Source organism: Ranitomeya variabilis, chromosome 2 (genome assembly GCF_051348905.1).
Source record: "Ranitomeya variabilis isolate aRanVar5 chromosome 2, aRanVar5.hap1, whole genome shotgun sequence".
In the NCBI taxonomy this organism is placed as follows: domain Eukaryota; kingdom Metazoa; phylum Chordata; class Amphibia; order Anura; family Dendrobatidae; genus Ranitomeya; species Ranitomeya variabilis.
In genome coordinates this window covers 817,919,526-817,935,160 of record NC_135233.1, presented here as the reverse complement: position 1 = coordinate 817,935,160, position 15,635 = coordinate 817,919,526, and the positions used below count along the sequence as shown (strand labels likewise).

General features: G+C 45.5%; 1 protein-coding gene across 1 annotated transcript in view; it reads left to right on the top strand.

Moving 5' to 3' along the window:
* The window catches only part of BAG2 (BAG cochaperone 2), a 94,923-nt gene that overhangs the window by 26,698 nt on the left and 52,590 nt on the right, over positions 1 to 15,635 (top strand). The window lies entirely within an intron of this gene.

The following is a 15,635-nucleotide window of genomic DNA, read 5'->3' as shown; positions in this document are numbered from 1 at the left end:
GTAGGCACTTTAAAATTGGTTCCAGGGGTACACGGGCAGCAGTGGTCTGGTCAGTGGAGGCCTAGTGGAAGTATGGACCGCAGACAGGCTTCGAAGGCCTAACACAATAAAATGGGCTGGCTGTAGGCACTTTAAAATTGGTTCCAGGGGTACACGGGCAGCAGTGGTCTGGTCAGTGGAGGACTAGTGGAAGTATGGACCGCAGACAGGCTTCGAAGGCCTAACACAATAAAATGGGCTGGCTGTAGGCACTTTAAAATTGGTTCCAGGGGTACACGGGCAGCAGTGGTCTGGTCAGTGGAGGCCTAGTGGAAGGAGGGACCGCAGACAGGCTTCGAAGGCCTAACACAATAAAATGGGCTGGCTGTAGGCACTTTAAAATTGGTTCCAGGGGTACACGGGCAGCAGTGGTCTGGTCAGTGGAGGCCTAGTGGAAGTATGGACCGCAGACAGGCTTCGAAGGCCTAACACAATAAAATGGGCTGGCTGTAGGCACTTTAAAATTGGTTCCAGGGGTACACGGGCAGCAGTGGTCTGGTCAGTGGAGGCCTAGTGGAAGGAGGGACCGCAGACAGGCTTCGAAGGCCTAACACAATAAAATGGGCTGGCTGTAGGCACTTTAAAATTGGTTCCAGGGGTACACGGGCAGCAGTGGTCTGGTCAGTGGAGGACTAGTGGAAGTATGGACCGCAGACAGGCTTCGAAGGCCTAACACAATAAAATGGGCTGGCTGTAGGCACTTTAAAATTGGTTCCAGGGGTACACGGGCAGCAGTGGTCTGGTCAGTGGAGGCCTAGTGGAAGGAGGGACCGCAGACAGGCTTCGAAGGCCTAACACAATAAAATGGGCTGGCTGTAGGCACTTTAAAATTGGTTCCAGGGGTACACGGGCAGCAGTGGTCTGGTCAGTGGAGGACTAGTGGAAGTATGGACCGCAGACAGGCTTCGAAGGCCTAACACAATAAAATGGGCTGGCTGTAGGCACTTTAAAATTGGTTCCAGGGGTACACGGGCAGCAGTGGTCTGGTCAGTGGAGGCCTAGTGGAAGGAGGGACCGCAGACAGGCTTCGAAGGCCTAACACAATAAAATGGGCTGGCTGTAGGCACTTTAAAATTGGTTCCAGGGGTACACGGGCAGCAGTGGTCTGGTCAGTGGAGGACTAGTGGAAGTATGGACCGCAGACAGGCTTCGAAGGCCTAACACAATAAAATGGGCTGGCTGTAGGCACTTTAAAATTGGTTCCAGGGGTACACGGGCAGCAGTGGTCTGGTCAGTGGAGGCCTAGTGGAAGGAGGGACCGCAGACAGGCTTCGAAGGCCTAACACAATAAAATGGGCTGGCTGTAGGCACTTTAAAATTGGTTCCAGGGGTACACGGGCAGCAGTGGTCTGGTCAGTGGAGGCCTAGTGGAAGTATGGACCACAGACAGGCTTCGAAGGCCTAACACAATAAAATGGGCTGGCTGTAGGCACTTTAAAATTGGTTCCAGGGGTACACGGGCAGCAGTGGTCTGGTCAGTGGAGGCCTAGTGGAAGGAGGGACCGCAGACAGGCTTCGAAGGCCTAACACAATAAAATGGGCTGGCTGTAGGCACTTTAAAATTGGTTCCAGGGGTACACGGGCAGCAGTGGTCTGGTCAGTGGAGGACTAGTGGAAGTATGGACCGCAGACAGGCTTCGAAGGCCTAACACAATAAAATGGGCTGGCTGTAGGCACTTTAAAATTGGTTCCAGGGGTACACGGGCAGCAGTGGTCTGGTCAGTGGAGGCCTAGTGGAAGGAGGGACCGCAGACAGGCTTCGAAGGCCTAACACAATAAAATGGGCTGGCTGTAGGCACTTTAAAATTGGTTCCAGGGGTACACGGGCAGCAGTGGTCTGGTCAGTGGAGGACTAGTGGAAGTATGGACCGCAGACAGGCTTCGAAGGCCTAACACAATAAAATGGGCTGGCTGTAGGCACTTTAAAATTGGTTCCAGGGGTACACGGGCAGCAGTGGTCTGGTCAGTGGAGGCCTAGTGGAAGGAGGGACCGCAGACAGGCTTCGAAGGCCTAACACAATAAAATGGGCTGGCTGTAGGCACTTTAAAATTGGTTCCAGGGGTACACGGGCAGCAGTGGTCTGGTCAGTGGAGGACTAGTGGAAGTATGGACCGCAGACAGGCTTCGAAGGCCTAACACAATAAAATGGGCTGGCTGTAGGCACTTTAAAATTGGTTCCAGGGGTACACGGGCAGCAGTGGTCTGGTCAGTGGAGGCCTAGTGGAAGGAGGGACCGCAGACAGGCTTCGAAGGCCTAACACAATAAAATGGGCTGGCTGTAGGCACTTTAAAATTGGTTCCAGGGGTACACGGGCAGCAGTGGTCTGGTCAGTGGAGGACTAGTGGAAGGAGGGAGCGCAGAAAGGCTTCAAAGGCCTAAAATAACAAACAATAGGCTCATGGCAGTTTTACAGCGGTTACATGGATACACGGGCAGGCAGCTTGGTGGTCAGTGGAGGAGTAGGGACCGCAGACAGGCTATCAAAGGCCTAAAATAACAAACAATAGGCTCATGGCAGTTTTACAGCGGTTACATGGATACACGGGCAGGCAGCTTGGTGCTGAGTGGAGGAGTAGTGCAAGGAGTGTCTGTCCCAGTACTCCCAAAATATAAATAGATGTTAATGTCTCGCAAAACAACCAAAACAAAAAAAAAGATGGCATACTTAGGTACAGGGGTGGGCTCATCTGCTGTGTTTCTGACATAGTAATTTGGCAGTAACTATTTAATGGTGCCAATATAGGACACAGACACAGACTACTTTAAGTTGCATCATAGATGTCTACAAATTTGTATTGTCAGTGCCAGACATTGAATGATGTCAGCGAATAGACTAAAGATTGGTGGAGCTGTGCGACATAATTTTGCACGTAGTAGAGCCCAGTTTGAGCTGGGGTAGGGGGGAACTCTCTTGAGGCCGGCGGGACCGCCCCAGGGCCACTCATGTTACAACGGTGTGTCTGACGTTGGGTGCGCACCACCACCGCCAGAGACACTACATTGTACTATGAGGGACCCAGTAGCAATGCCGTCAACCAAAAGCGAGCACACCCACCTCTTCAGACAAACAGCAGTCTCACGGGTGCTTGCGCCAAGTCGCGATACCACGGCCCCGTGTGGGGAGTTTGGCCATTTAGGGAGGTGTAAACATGTCGTATGCTGTACAATCTGCAGCAGCAAATTAGACATTAGAAAAGTAATTCACAGGCAAGAGCTTTTCATAGGAAAGCTAGGTGTCGGCCGGGCAAGGTGGGGCAAAAGATTTTGAAATCCAGTTGTGGTTCATTTTAATGAATGTTAGATCGTCAACATTTTGGGTAGCCAGACGAGTCCTTTTTTCGGTTAATATTGACCCTGCAGCACTGAATACTCTTTCTGATAGGACACTTGCTGCCGGGCAAGCAAGCTCCTGCAATGCATATTCTGCCAATTCTGGCCAGGTGTCTAATTTGGAGGCCCAGTAATCAAATGGGAATGACGGTTGAGGGAGAACATCGATAAGGGATGAAAAATAGTTAGTAACCATACTGGACAAATGTTGTCTCCTGTCACTTTCAATTGATGCAGCAGTACCTGTCCTGTCTGCGGTCATAGCAAAATCACTCCACAACCTGGTCAGAAAACCCCTCTGTCCAACGCCACTTCTGATGTGTGCACCCCTAACACTCCTAGTCTGCTGCCCCCTGGAGCTCGTGTGAGAACGATCACGTGCGCTGTGTGCTGGGAATGCCTGAAGCAAACGGTCAACAAGAGTTGATTGTTTGGTTGCTAATATTAGTTCCAAGTTCTCATGTGGCATAATATTTTGCAATTTGCCTTTATAGCGTGGATCAAGGAGGCAGGCCAACCAGTAATCGTCATCGTTCATCATTTTCGTAATGCGTGTGTCCCTTTGTAGGATACGTAAGGCATAATCCGCCATGTGGGCCAAAGTTCCACTTGTCAAATCTCCGGTTGTGATTGGTTGAGGGGCAGTTGCAGGCAAATCTACGTCACTTGTGTCCCTCAAAAAACCAGAACCCGGCCGTGACACGCAACCAATTTCCTGTGCCCCCGTGAAAGTTTCCGCATTAAAAATATACTCATCCCCATCATCCTCCTCGTCCTCCACCTCCTCTTCGCCCGCTACCTCGTCCTGTACACTGCCCTGACCAGACAATGGCTGACTGTCATCAAGGCTTCCCTCTTCCTCTGGTGCAGACGCCTGCTCCTTTATGTGCGTCAAACTTTGCATCAGCAGACGCATTAGGGGGATGCTCATGCTTATTACGGCGTTGTCTGCACTAACCAGCCGTGTGCATTCCTCAAAACACTGAAGGACTTGACACATGTCTTGTATCTTCGACCACTGCACACCTGACAACTCCATGTCTGCCATCCTACTGCCTGCCCGTGTATCCTCCCACAAATAAATAACAGCACGCCTCTGTTCGCACAGTCTCTGAAGCATGTGCAGTGTTGAGTTCCACCTTGTTGCAACGTCTATGATTAGGCGATGCTGGGGAAGGTTCAAAGACCGCTGATAGGTCTGCATACGGCTGGCGTGTACAGGCGAACGTCGGATATGTGAGCAAAGTGCACGCACTTTGAGGAGCAGGTCGGAGAACCCAGGATAAGTTTTCAATAAGCACTGCACCACCAGGTTTAAGGTGTGAGCCAGGCAAGGAATGTGTTTCAGTTGGGAAAGGGAGATGGCAGCCATGAAATTCCTTCCGTTATCACTCACTACCTTGCCTGCCTCAAGATCTACTGTGCCCAGCCACGACTGCGTTTCTTGTTGCAAGAACTCGGACAGAACTTCCGCGGTGTGTCTGTTGTCGCCCAAACACTTCATAGCCAATACAGCCTGCTGACGCTTGGCAGTAGCTGGCCCATAATGGGACAACTGGTGTGCAACAGTGTCATCTGCCGATGGAGTGGTTGGCCGACTGCGTTCTGTGGAAGAGCTGTAGCTTCTGCAGGAGGACGAGGAGGAGGAGGAGGGGGTGCGAACGCCTACAGCCAACTGTTTCCTAGACCGTGGGCTAGGCACAACTGTCCCTAAATTGATGTCGCCTGTGGACCCTGCATCCACCACATTCACCCAGTGTGCCGTGATGGACACATAACGTCCCTGGCCATGCCTACTGGTCCATGCATCTGTAGTCAGGTGCACCTTTGTACTCACAGATTGCCTGAGTGCATGGACGATGCGCTGTTTAACATGCTGGTGCAGGGCTGGGATGGCTTTTCTGGAAAAAAAGTGTCGACTGGGTAGCTCGTATCGTGGTTCAGCGTACTCCATCAGGGCTTTGAAAGCTTCGCTTTCAACTAACCGGTAGGGCATCATCTCTAACGAGATTAGTCTAGCTATGTGGGCGTTAAAACCCTGTGTACGCGGATGCGAGGATAAGTACTTCCTTTTTCTAACCAGAGTCTCATGTAGGGTGAGCTGGACTGGAGAGCTGTAGATCGTGGAACTTTCGGGTGTGCCGGTGGACATGGCAGACTGAGAGACGGTTGGAGACGGTATTGTTTCCGCCGGTGCCCTACATGCAATATTTCCTCCTACAAAACTGGTGATTCCCTGACCCTGACTGCTTTTGGCTGGCAAAGAAACCTGCACAGATACTGCCGGTGGTGCGGAAAATGGTGGCCTTACAGTGACGGAAGGGATGTTGCGTTGCTGACTAGCTTCATTGGCCGAGGGTGCTACAACCTTGAGGGACGTTTGGTAGTTAGTCCAGGCTTGAGAATGCATGGTGGTTAAGTGTCTATGCATGCAACTAGTATTTAGACTTTTCAGATTCTGACCTCTGCTTAAGCTAGTTGAACATTTTTGACAGATGACTTTGCGCTGATCAGTTGGATGTTGTTTAAAAAAATGCCAGACTGCACTCTTCCTAGACTCTGATCCCTTTTCAGGGATTGCAGACTGAGCTTTAACCGGATGGCAACGCTGTGCTCCAACAGGTTTTGGCTTTGACACGCGTTTTGGTCCAGATACGGGCCCGGCAGATGGAACCTGTTGCGATGTTGATGCCTGCTGCGGCCCCTCCTCCACCTCCGCTTCTGAACTACTGCCGCCTGCACCCTGTTCCCCCAATGGCTGCCAATCGGGGTCAATAACTGGGTCATCTATTACCTCCTCTTCGAGCTCGTGTGCAACTTCGTCTGTGTCACTGTGTCGGTCGGTGGTATAGCGTTCGTGGCGGGGCAACATAGTCTCATCAGGGTCTGATTGTGGATCTGTACCCTGAGAGGGCAATGTGGTGGTCTGAGTCAAAGGAGCAGCATAGTACTCTGGCTGTGGCTGTGCATCAGTGCACTCCATGTCAGAATATACTTGTAATGGGCATGGCCTGTTAAATGTTTCACTTTCTAAGCCAGGGACGGTATGTGTAAAGAGCTCCATGGAGTGACCCGTTGTGTCGCCTGCTGCATCCTTCTCTCTTGTTGTAGTTTTTGCTGAGGAGGACAAGGAAGCGACTTGTCCCTGACCGTGAACATCCACAAGCGACGCGCTGCTTTTACATTTACCAGTTTCGGAAGAGGAGGCAAAAGAGCTAGAGGCTGAGTCTGCAATGTAAGCCAAAACTTGCTGTTGCTGCTCCGCCTTTAAAAGCGGTTTTCCTACTCCCAGAAAAGAGAGCGTTCGAGGCCTTGTGTAGCCTGACGACGAAACTGGCTCCACAGCTCCAGACTTAGGTGGAATATTTTTATCCCCACGACCACCTGATGCTCCACTACCACTACCATCATTACCAGCTGACAATGAACGCCCACGACGACCTCTTGCACCAGACTTCCTCATTGTTTTAAAATCTTAACCAAAGTAACTTTATTTGTTGCTATCAAACAACTTACACGGTGAGCTATAACTTCAGTATGATTTCAATATCCCTTAACAGGTTGGTGAGACCACAAGGAAAATCAGGCACAATGTTACACACTCTGTTTTCTGTGGCACAAAATCACAGAGATGACACACACGCAGGACTGTCACTCAAGCACTAATGTCAATATTAATCTCCCACCTAATTTATTTATTTTTTTTTCTCAGGGAGACTTTAGAAACCAAATAATATTAAAAAAACCAAAAAAAAAAAAGGCTTTCTATGGCCCACAATTAGAGAGAGAGAGGTGGCACAACCAGGAGTCAAGACTGGCGCACAAGCTGAAAGGGCAATATTACTCTCCCACTGTTTTTTATGTTTTTTTTGTTTTTTTCAGGGAGACTTTAGAAACCAAATAATATTAAAAAAACCAAAAAAAAAAAAGGCTTTCTATGGCCCACTGAATGAGAGGGAGAGAGGTGGCACACCCAGGAGTCAAGACTGGCACACAAGCTGAAAGGGCAATATTACTCTCCCACTGTTTTTTTAGGTTTTTTTTTTTTTTTCAGGGAGAATTAGAAACCAAATAATATTAAAAAAAAAAAAAAAATAGGCTTTCTATGGCCCACTGAATGAAAGGGAGAGAGGTGGCACACCCAGGAGTCAAGACTGGCACACAAGCTGAAAGGGCAATATTACTCTCCCACTGTTTTTTTATGTATTTTTTGTTTTTTCAGGGAGACTTTAGAAACCCAATAATATTTAAAAAAAAAAATAAATAGGCTTTCTATGGCCCACTGAATGAGAGGGAGAGAGGTGGCACACCCAGGAGTCAAGACTGGCACACAAGCTGAAAGGGCAATATTACTCTCCCACTGTTTTTTTAGGTTTTTTTTTTTTTTTCAGGGAGAATTAGAAACCAAATAATATTAAAAAAAAAAAAAATAGGCTTTCTATGGCCCACTGAATGAAAGGGAGAGAGGTGGCACACCCAGGAGTCAAGACTGGCACACAAGCTGAAAGGGCAATATTACTCTCCCACTGTTTTTTTATGTATTTTTTGTTTTTTCAGGGAGACTTTAGAAACCCAATAATATTTAAAAAAAAAAATAAATAGGCTTTCTATGGCCCACTGAATGAGAGGGAGAGAGGTGGCACACCCAGGAGTCAAGACTGGCACACAAGCTGAAAGGGCAATATTACTCTCCCACTGTTTTTTTAGGTTTTTTTTTTTTTTTCAGGGAGAATTAGAAACCAAATAATATTAAAAAAAAAAAAAATAGGCTTTCTATGGCCCACTGAATGAAAGGGAGAGAGGTGGCACACCCAGGAGTCAAGACTGGCACACAAGCTGAAAGGGCAATATTACTCTCCCACTGTTTTTTTATGTATTTTTTGTTTTTTCAGGGAGACTTTAGAAACCCAATAATATTTAAAAAAAAAAATAAATAGGCTTTCTATGGCCCACTGAATGAGAGGGAGAGAGGTGGCACACCCAGGAGTCAAGACTGGCACACAAGCTGAAAGGGCAATATTACTCTCCCACTGTTTTTTTAGGTTTTTTTTTTTTTTCAGGGAGACTTTAGAAACCAAATAATATTAAAAAAAAAAAAAAAAAAAAAAAAATAGGCTTGCTATAGCCCACTGAATGAGAGATAGCACACACAGCAGTGGCACACAAGCCCTTACTGAGGCCAATATTTTTCTCCCACTGATTGATGTAGTGTTTTTGTGTTGAGGTAGAATTTAGAACACAAATCACGGAAAAAATAAATAGGCTTTCTATGGCCCACTGAATGAAAGGGAGAGAGGTGGCACACCCAGGAGTCAAGACTGGCACACAAGCTGAAAGGGCAATATTACTCTCCCACTGTTTTTTTATGTATTTTTTGTTTTTTCAGGGAGACTTTAGAAACCCAATAATATTTAAAAAAAAAAATAAATAGGCTTTCTATGGCCCACTGAATGAGAGGGAGAGAGGTGGCACACCCAGGAGTCAAGACTGGCACACAAGCTGAAAGGGCAATATTACTCTCCCACTGTTTTTTTAGGTTTTTTTTTTTTTTTCAGGGAGAATTAGAAACCAAATAATATTAAAAAAAAAAAAATAGGCTTTCTATGGCCCACTGAATGAAAGGGAGAGAGGTGGCACACCCAGGAGTCAAGACTGGCACACAAGCTGAAAGGGCAATATTACTCTCCCACTGTTTTTTTATGTATTTTTTGTTTTTTTCAGGGAGACTTTAGAAACCCAATAATATTTAAAAAAAAAATAAATAGGCTTTCTATGGCCCACTGAATGAGAGGGAGAGAGGTGGCACACCCAGGAGTCAAGACTGGCACACAAGCTGAAAGGGCAATATTACTCTCCCACTGTTTTTTTAGGTTTTTTTTTTTTTTCAGGGAGACTTTAGAAACCAAATAATATTAAAAAAAAAAAAAAAAAAAAAAAAATAGGCTTGCTATAGCCCACTGAATGAGAGATAGCACACACAGCAGTGGCACACAAGCCCTTACTGAGGCCAATATTTTTCTCCCACTGATTGATGTAGTGTTTTTGTGTTGAGGTAGAATTTAGAACACAAATCACGGAAAAAATAAATAGGCTTTCTATGGCCCACTGAATGAAAGGGAGAGAGGTGGCACACCCAGGAGTCAAGACTGGCACACAAGCTGAAAGGGCAATATTACTCTCCCACTGTTTTTTTATGTATTTTTTGTTTTTTCAGGGAGACTTTAGAAACCCAATAATATTTAAAAAAAAAAATAAATAGGCTTTCTATGGCCCACTGAATGAGAGGGAGAGAGGTGGCACACCCAGGAGTCAAGACTGGCACACAAGCTGAAAGGGCAATATTACTCTCCCACTGTTTTTTTAGGTTTTTTTTTTTTTTTCAGGGAGAATTAGAAACCAAATAATATTAAAAAAAAAAAAATAGGCTTTCTATGGCCCACTGAATGAAAGGGAGAGAGGTGGCACACCCAGGAGTCAAGACTGGCACACAAGCTGAAAGGGCAATATTACTCTCCCACTGTTTTTTTATGTATTTTTTGTTTTTTTCAGGGAGACTTTAGAAACCCAATAATATTTAAAAAAAAAAATAAATAGGCTTTCTATGGCCCACTGAATGAGAGGGAGAGAGGTGGCACACCCAGGAGTCAAGACTGGCACACAAGCTGAAAGGGCAATATTACTCTCCCACTGTTTTTTTAGGTTTTTTTTTTTTTTCAGGGAGACTTTTGAAACCAAATAATATTAAAAAAAAAAAAAAAAAAAAAATATAGGCTTGCTATAGCCCACTGAATGAGAGATAGCGCACACACAGCAGTGGCACACAAGCCCTGACTGAGGCCAATATTTTTCTCCCACTGATTGATGTAGTGTTTCTGTGTTGAGGTAGATTTTAGAACACAAATCACGGAAAAAATAAATAGGCTTTCTATGGCCCACTCAGTGAGAGATGGCACACACAGGGATGGCACTGTAGCAGAAATGCCAATCTTAATCTCCCACAAAAAAAAAACAAAAAAAAAAAAAAAACTGTCCTACAATTACTATCTCCCTGCAGTAATGTAAGCCAGGTATGGCAGGCAGCAATAGGAGTGGACTGATGCACAAATTAAATAAAAAGTGTGGACAAACAAAAAAGATAGCTGTGCAGAAAGGAAGGAACAAGAGGATATGTGCTTTGAAAAAAGCAGTTGGTTTCCACAGTGGCGTACACACAGCAATACAGCTATCACGGAGCCTTCTAGGGCAGCCCAATGAGCTACAGCGCTGAGGGGAAAAAAAAAAAAAAATAGCTTCCACTGTTCCTGCACACCGAAGGTGGTGTTGGACAGTGGAAATCGCTGCAGCACAAGCGGTTTGGTGGTTAGTGGACCCTGCCTAACGCTCTCCCTGCTTCTGATGAAGCGGCAGCAACCTGTCCCTAAGCTCAGATCAGCAGCAGTAAGATGGCGGTCGGCGGGAACGCCCCTTTATAGCCCCTGTGACGCCGCAGACAGCAAGCCAATCACTGCAATGCCCTTCTCTAAGATGGTGGGGACCAGGATCTATGTCATCACGCTGCCCACACTCTGCGTTCACCTTCATTGGCTGAGAAATGGCGCTTTTCGCGTCATTGAAACGCGACTTTGGCGCGAAAGTCGCGTACCGCATGGCCGACAAGCACAGGGGTCGGATCGGGTTTCATGAGACGCCGACTTAGCCAAAAGTCGGCGACTTTTGAAAATGATCGACCCGTTTCGCTCAACCCTACTCATGTTCTCAGGGCTCACGTGTGGTTGTTACGTCCGATGAGCCCTGCGCCCAATCAGTGATGGCGTCACTGTCTTCTCCTTCGGACTTATAAGTAATCAGGAGAAAGTGAGCGGCCAGCCACAGTTCCCACCTCCTCTTCATTCCTTATACATGTGAAGACGGGGATAGTGACGCCAGTGCTGATTGGGTGCAGGGCTCATGTGACTTAACAACCGCACGAGTTTCATTGTGAAAACTACATTGCCTTTTTTATGTCTGTGTTTTCCTCCAATGTGGAAACCATGTTATGTCAGATTCCACCTGAAAACGGCATGCAGGTTAGCCATACTGAAAGGGCTCAAAGTGCATGTTAACCTGCAGCAGTACAAACTGCAACTTCTGCTTCCAAAACCCGAGGTTCTCTCACAGATTTCTGCTGGGGATTTCTATGTTGGGGTTTTGCTTCATGCATTTACTCCATGTGCATAGGGTCAGACTGGGGTGCTAAGGGCCCACCAGTAACCAACTCTAGCGCCCCACTTACCAGCTACATGCAAATGTGACTTTATCCTCAATCACAAATTGATATAACAATGAGCTGGGTAAATTGTTAAATTAATAAGATGCTGTCTCTGTCTGTACATAGTGACTCTGTCTGTACATAGTGATTCTAGTAGGTACTGCTCATATAAGAGGGTGCTGACCCACTCTTGCACAGGGGCCCACCGGAGGAATAGCCTGTTTCCCACCGGCCAGTCCAAGCCTGCATGTGCATATGCCCTAACTAACGAGGCAGTGTGCTACACTCTCCTTCATCATGACAAGTGTTCCTTTACCTGGCCCAATGGATGCCAGTAAATGCTGTACACACCAGTCTGATCACAGCATTTACAACAGAGGGCATATTACACGTATGTGTGTGGTTGTACTGCAGAACTGAATCGCTGACAATGCTATTCTGTACATGCTCCATCCTGACTATAAATACTCCCTAAGCATTCTACGCTGTGTTTTTACTTGGCTAAAAAATGTTTAGTGCCACCTCAGATTGAACCTTGCTGACTGTGACCCTTAGGAGGCCTCAGCCAACATCAGTATTCCGGCAGATTTTTATAGCTGGTATCTATTACACTTCTGCATAGAGTACTTATTGCTGGCGTAGGTGCTGCCTTTCTTGTTAAATGATCTCTTAGCAAATAAAACACATTCGATTGTCACGTGATGCCATTATAAAACGCATTGAAAGCTGTAATAAACCATGAAACTGAGACAGATGTTCGGGCCTGTTTACCTCATGGACTGGCCCTGATCTTCTGCTATCGGCTTTCTGATTATTTACTTGGCAACCAAAAATCACAATTACAAAAGTGTAACATGAGCTTACACCACACAATTCAGGTTACTAATCATTAGGCTTTATTCAAACAACCGTGTCTATGTTTACATCCGTGTAAAATGAACTATTTTTGTTTCATGTCTTATCCATGTTGCGGCCATTTTATGTCTCATGCATGTGTAATACTGAAGCTGGAAACTGCCTTAACTTTTATGTCTCCATTGACTCTTAACAATGGATCAGTGAAACACGGATGAACCTCTGTGGAGAGAAGGATGATTTCTGATTTTCATTTGTTTTTAGTGGATCCCCAAAGACTTTAGTGGGCAAAAGTGTGATGTGCCCAACAGATGAGGATAGGACATGCTCCAACTCTCACAAACCTGACAAACGGATCAGTTTATCAGTTTTACAATTGGGTGTGTGTACAGTGGGTACGGAAAGTATACAGATCCCTTTACATTTTTAACTGTTTGTTTCATTGCAGGTATTTGGTAAATTCAAAAGTTCATTTTTTTTTTCTCAACATTCTGCACCCCATTTGACTGAAAAGAACCAAACAGAAATGTAGAAATTTTTGCAAATGTATTAAAAAAAACCCTGAAATATCACATGGTCTTAAGTATTCAGACCCTTTGCTCAGACACTCATATTGAAGTCACATGCTGTCCATTTCCTTGTGATCCTCCTTGGGATGGTTCTACTCCTTTATTGGAGTCCAGCTGTGTTTATTTAAACTGATAGGACTTGATTTGGAAAGGCACATACCTGTCAATATAAGACCACACATCTCATAGTGCATGTCAGACCAAATGAAAATCATGAGGTCAAAGAAACTGGCCAAGGAGCTCAGAGACAGAATTGTGGCAAGGCACAGATCTGGCCAAGGTTAAAACAGAATTTCTGCAGTACTCAAGGTTCCTAAGAGCACTGTGGTCTCCAAAATCCTTAAATGGAAGAAGTTTGGTATCACCAGAAGTCTTCCTAGACCTGGCCGTCCAGCCAAACTGAGCAATATTGGGAGAAAAGCCTTGGTGAGAGAGGTAAAGAAGAACCCCAAGATCACTGTGGCTGAGCTCCAGGGATGCAGTAGGGAGATGGGAGAAAGTTCCACAAAGTTATGTGGAACAAAAGTATGTGTGGACGAAAGCAGGCACTGCTCATCCCCTGCCCAATACAATCCCAACAGTGAAACGTGGTCGCAGCATCATGCTGTGATCATTCTGTTTCAAATAGTTTTTATTAAACTTTTAACATAAGGGAAGATTAGGGAAAGTGGGTAGGGATAACCGGCATGGGGGAAAGGAAAGACCCCATACAGTATGGTGAAAGGGAAGAAAAGAGACAGGTGTACATACAGGCATTTCCGTAGGTTAATGAAAAAGCTTGAAAAGAAATCTTACAAGTATACATTTGCTTGTGATGCCAATTTTAGATACTACTCATCACAAGAAAACCAACAATCCTACATGTATACGTTTGCTTGTGATGTCAAAATTAAGCATTACTTCTGAGATTAAAACAGTAAACTCATTAAGCTTAAACAGTACAAGAATACAACAATATATAACGACCAAATAGGTTGCTAAATGTCCGCTTCTCAAGCTGCAAGTAAAAATTGTGATGCGTAAGGTGAGAAAAGTAAGGTCAGTATAAGGCCGGTGTCACACTGAGCGCAGGGAAATACGGTCCGTATTTTACATGCGTAATATGCAGAAATGATCCCAAAACAGTGATCCGTATGTCATCCGTAGGCAGGGTGTGGCCACGTCTTTTGCGCATGTAAACCTCCGTGTGTAATCCATATGGCATCCGTACAGCGAGATTTTCTCGCCGGCTTGCAAATGGACATAGAATGGATCCATGGACTCAAATATTCGTGAAAACATATATACAGTCTCTCTCTCTCTCTCTCTCTATGTCAGTGAGACACACACACACACACACACACACACACACACACACACACACACACACACACACACACACACACACACACACACACACATATATATATATATATATATATATATATATATATATATATACTGTATATATATATATATATATTTATATTTCATACAGCGCAAGATAGCAGAAAAGCCGGTAATTCAATTACCGGCTTTTGCTATCTCCTTCCCAAACCCGACAGGATATGAGACATGGTTTACATACAGTAAACCTTTTCATATCCCCCTTTATTTTTGCATATTCCTCACTACTAATGTTAGTAGTGTGTGTGTGCAAAATTTGGGGGCTCTAGCTGTTAAATTAAAGGGTTAATTCACAGAAAAAACTAGCGTGGGCTCCCGTGCAATTTTCTCCGCCAGAGTGGGAAAGCCAGTGACTGGCACATATTAATAGCCTAGAGAGGGACCATGGTTATAGGACCCCCCCCCTGGCTAAAAACATCTGCCCACAGCCACCCCAGAAAAGGCACATCTGGAAGATGCGCCTATTCTGGCACTTAGCCTCTCTCTTCCCACTCCCGAGTAGCAGTGGGATATGGGGTAATAAAGGGTTAATGCCACCTTGCTATTGTAAGGTGACATTAAGCCAGGTTAATAATGAGAGGCGTCAACATTATTTTTAACCCCTTCAGATGGATTTACAGCGTGGTACGTGACTGAGCGCCGGAAAGGTATGGGATATTGTTGCTTTTTTTCTTTTTTTTCTTTTACAGAACGAGGGTCGTCATTTGGATTAAGAGTATAATAAACTATTACAACACCCTGTGTCTTTATTTAATTAAAATACTTTTTTCCTAATGTGTGTGTGTTTTATTAACCATTTACTATTATTGGATTAATAATGGATAGGTGTCTTATTGACACCTCTCCATTATTAACCCAGCTTAATGTCACCTTACAATAGCAAGGTGGCATTAACCCTCTATTACCCCATATCCCACTGCTACAGGGGAGTGGGAAGAGAGTAGCTAAGTGCCAGAATAGGCGCATCTTACAAATGTGCCTTTTCTGGGGTGGCTGGGGGCAGGTGTTTTTAGCGGGGGGGGGGGGGGGGGGAGGGCCAATAACCATGGTCCCTCTCTAGGCTATTATTATCTGCCCTCAGTCACTGGCTTTCCCACTCTGGTGGAGAAAATTGCGCGGGAGCCACGCCAGTTTTTTTCCGCGATTTAACCCTTTATTTTAACAGCTATAGCTCCCAAATTTTGAAAAGGTTTACTGTATGTAAAC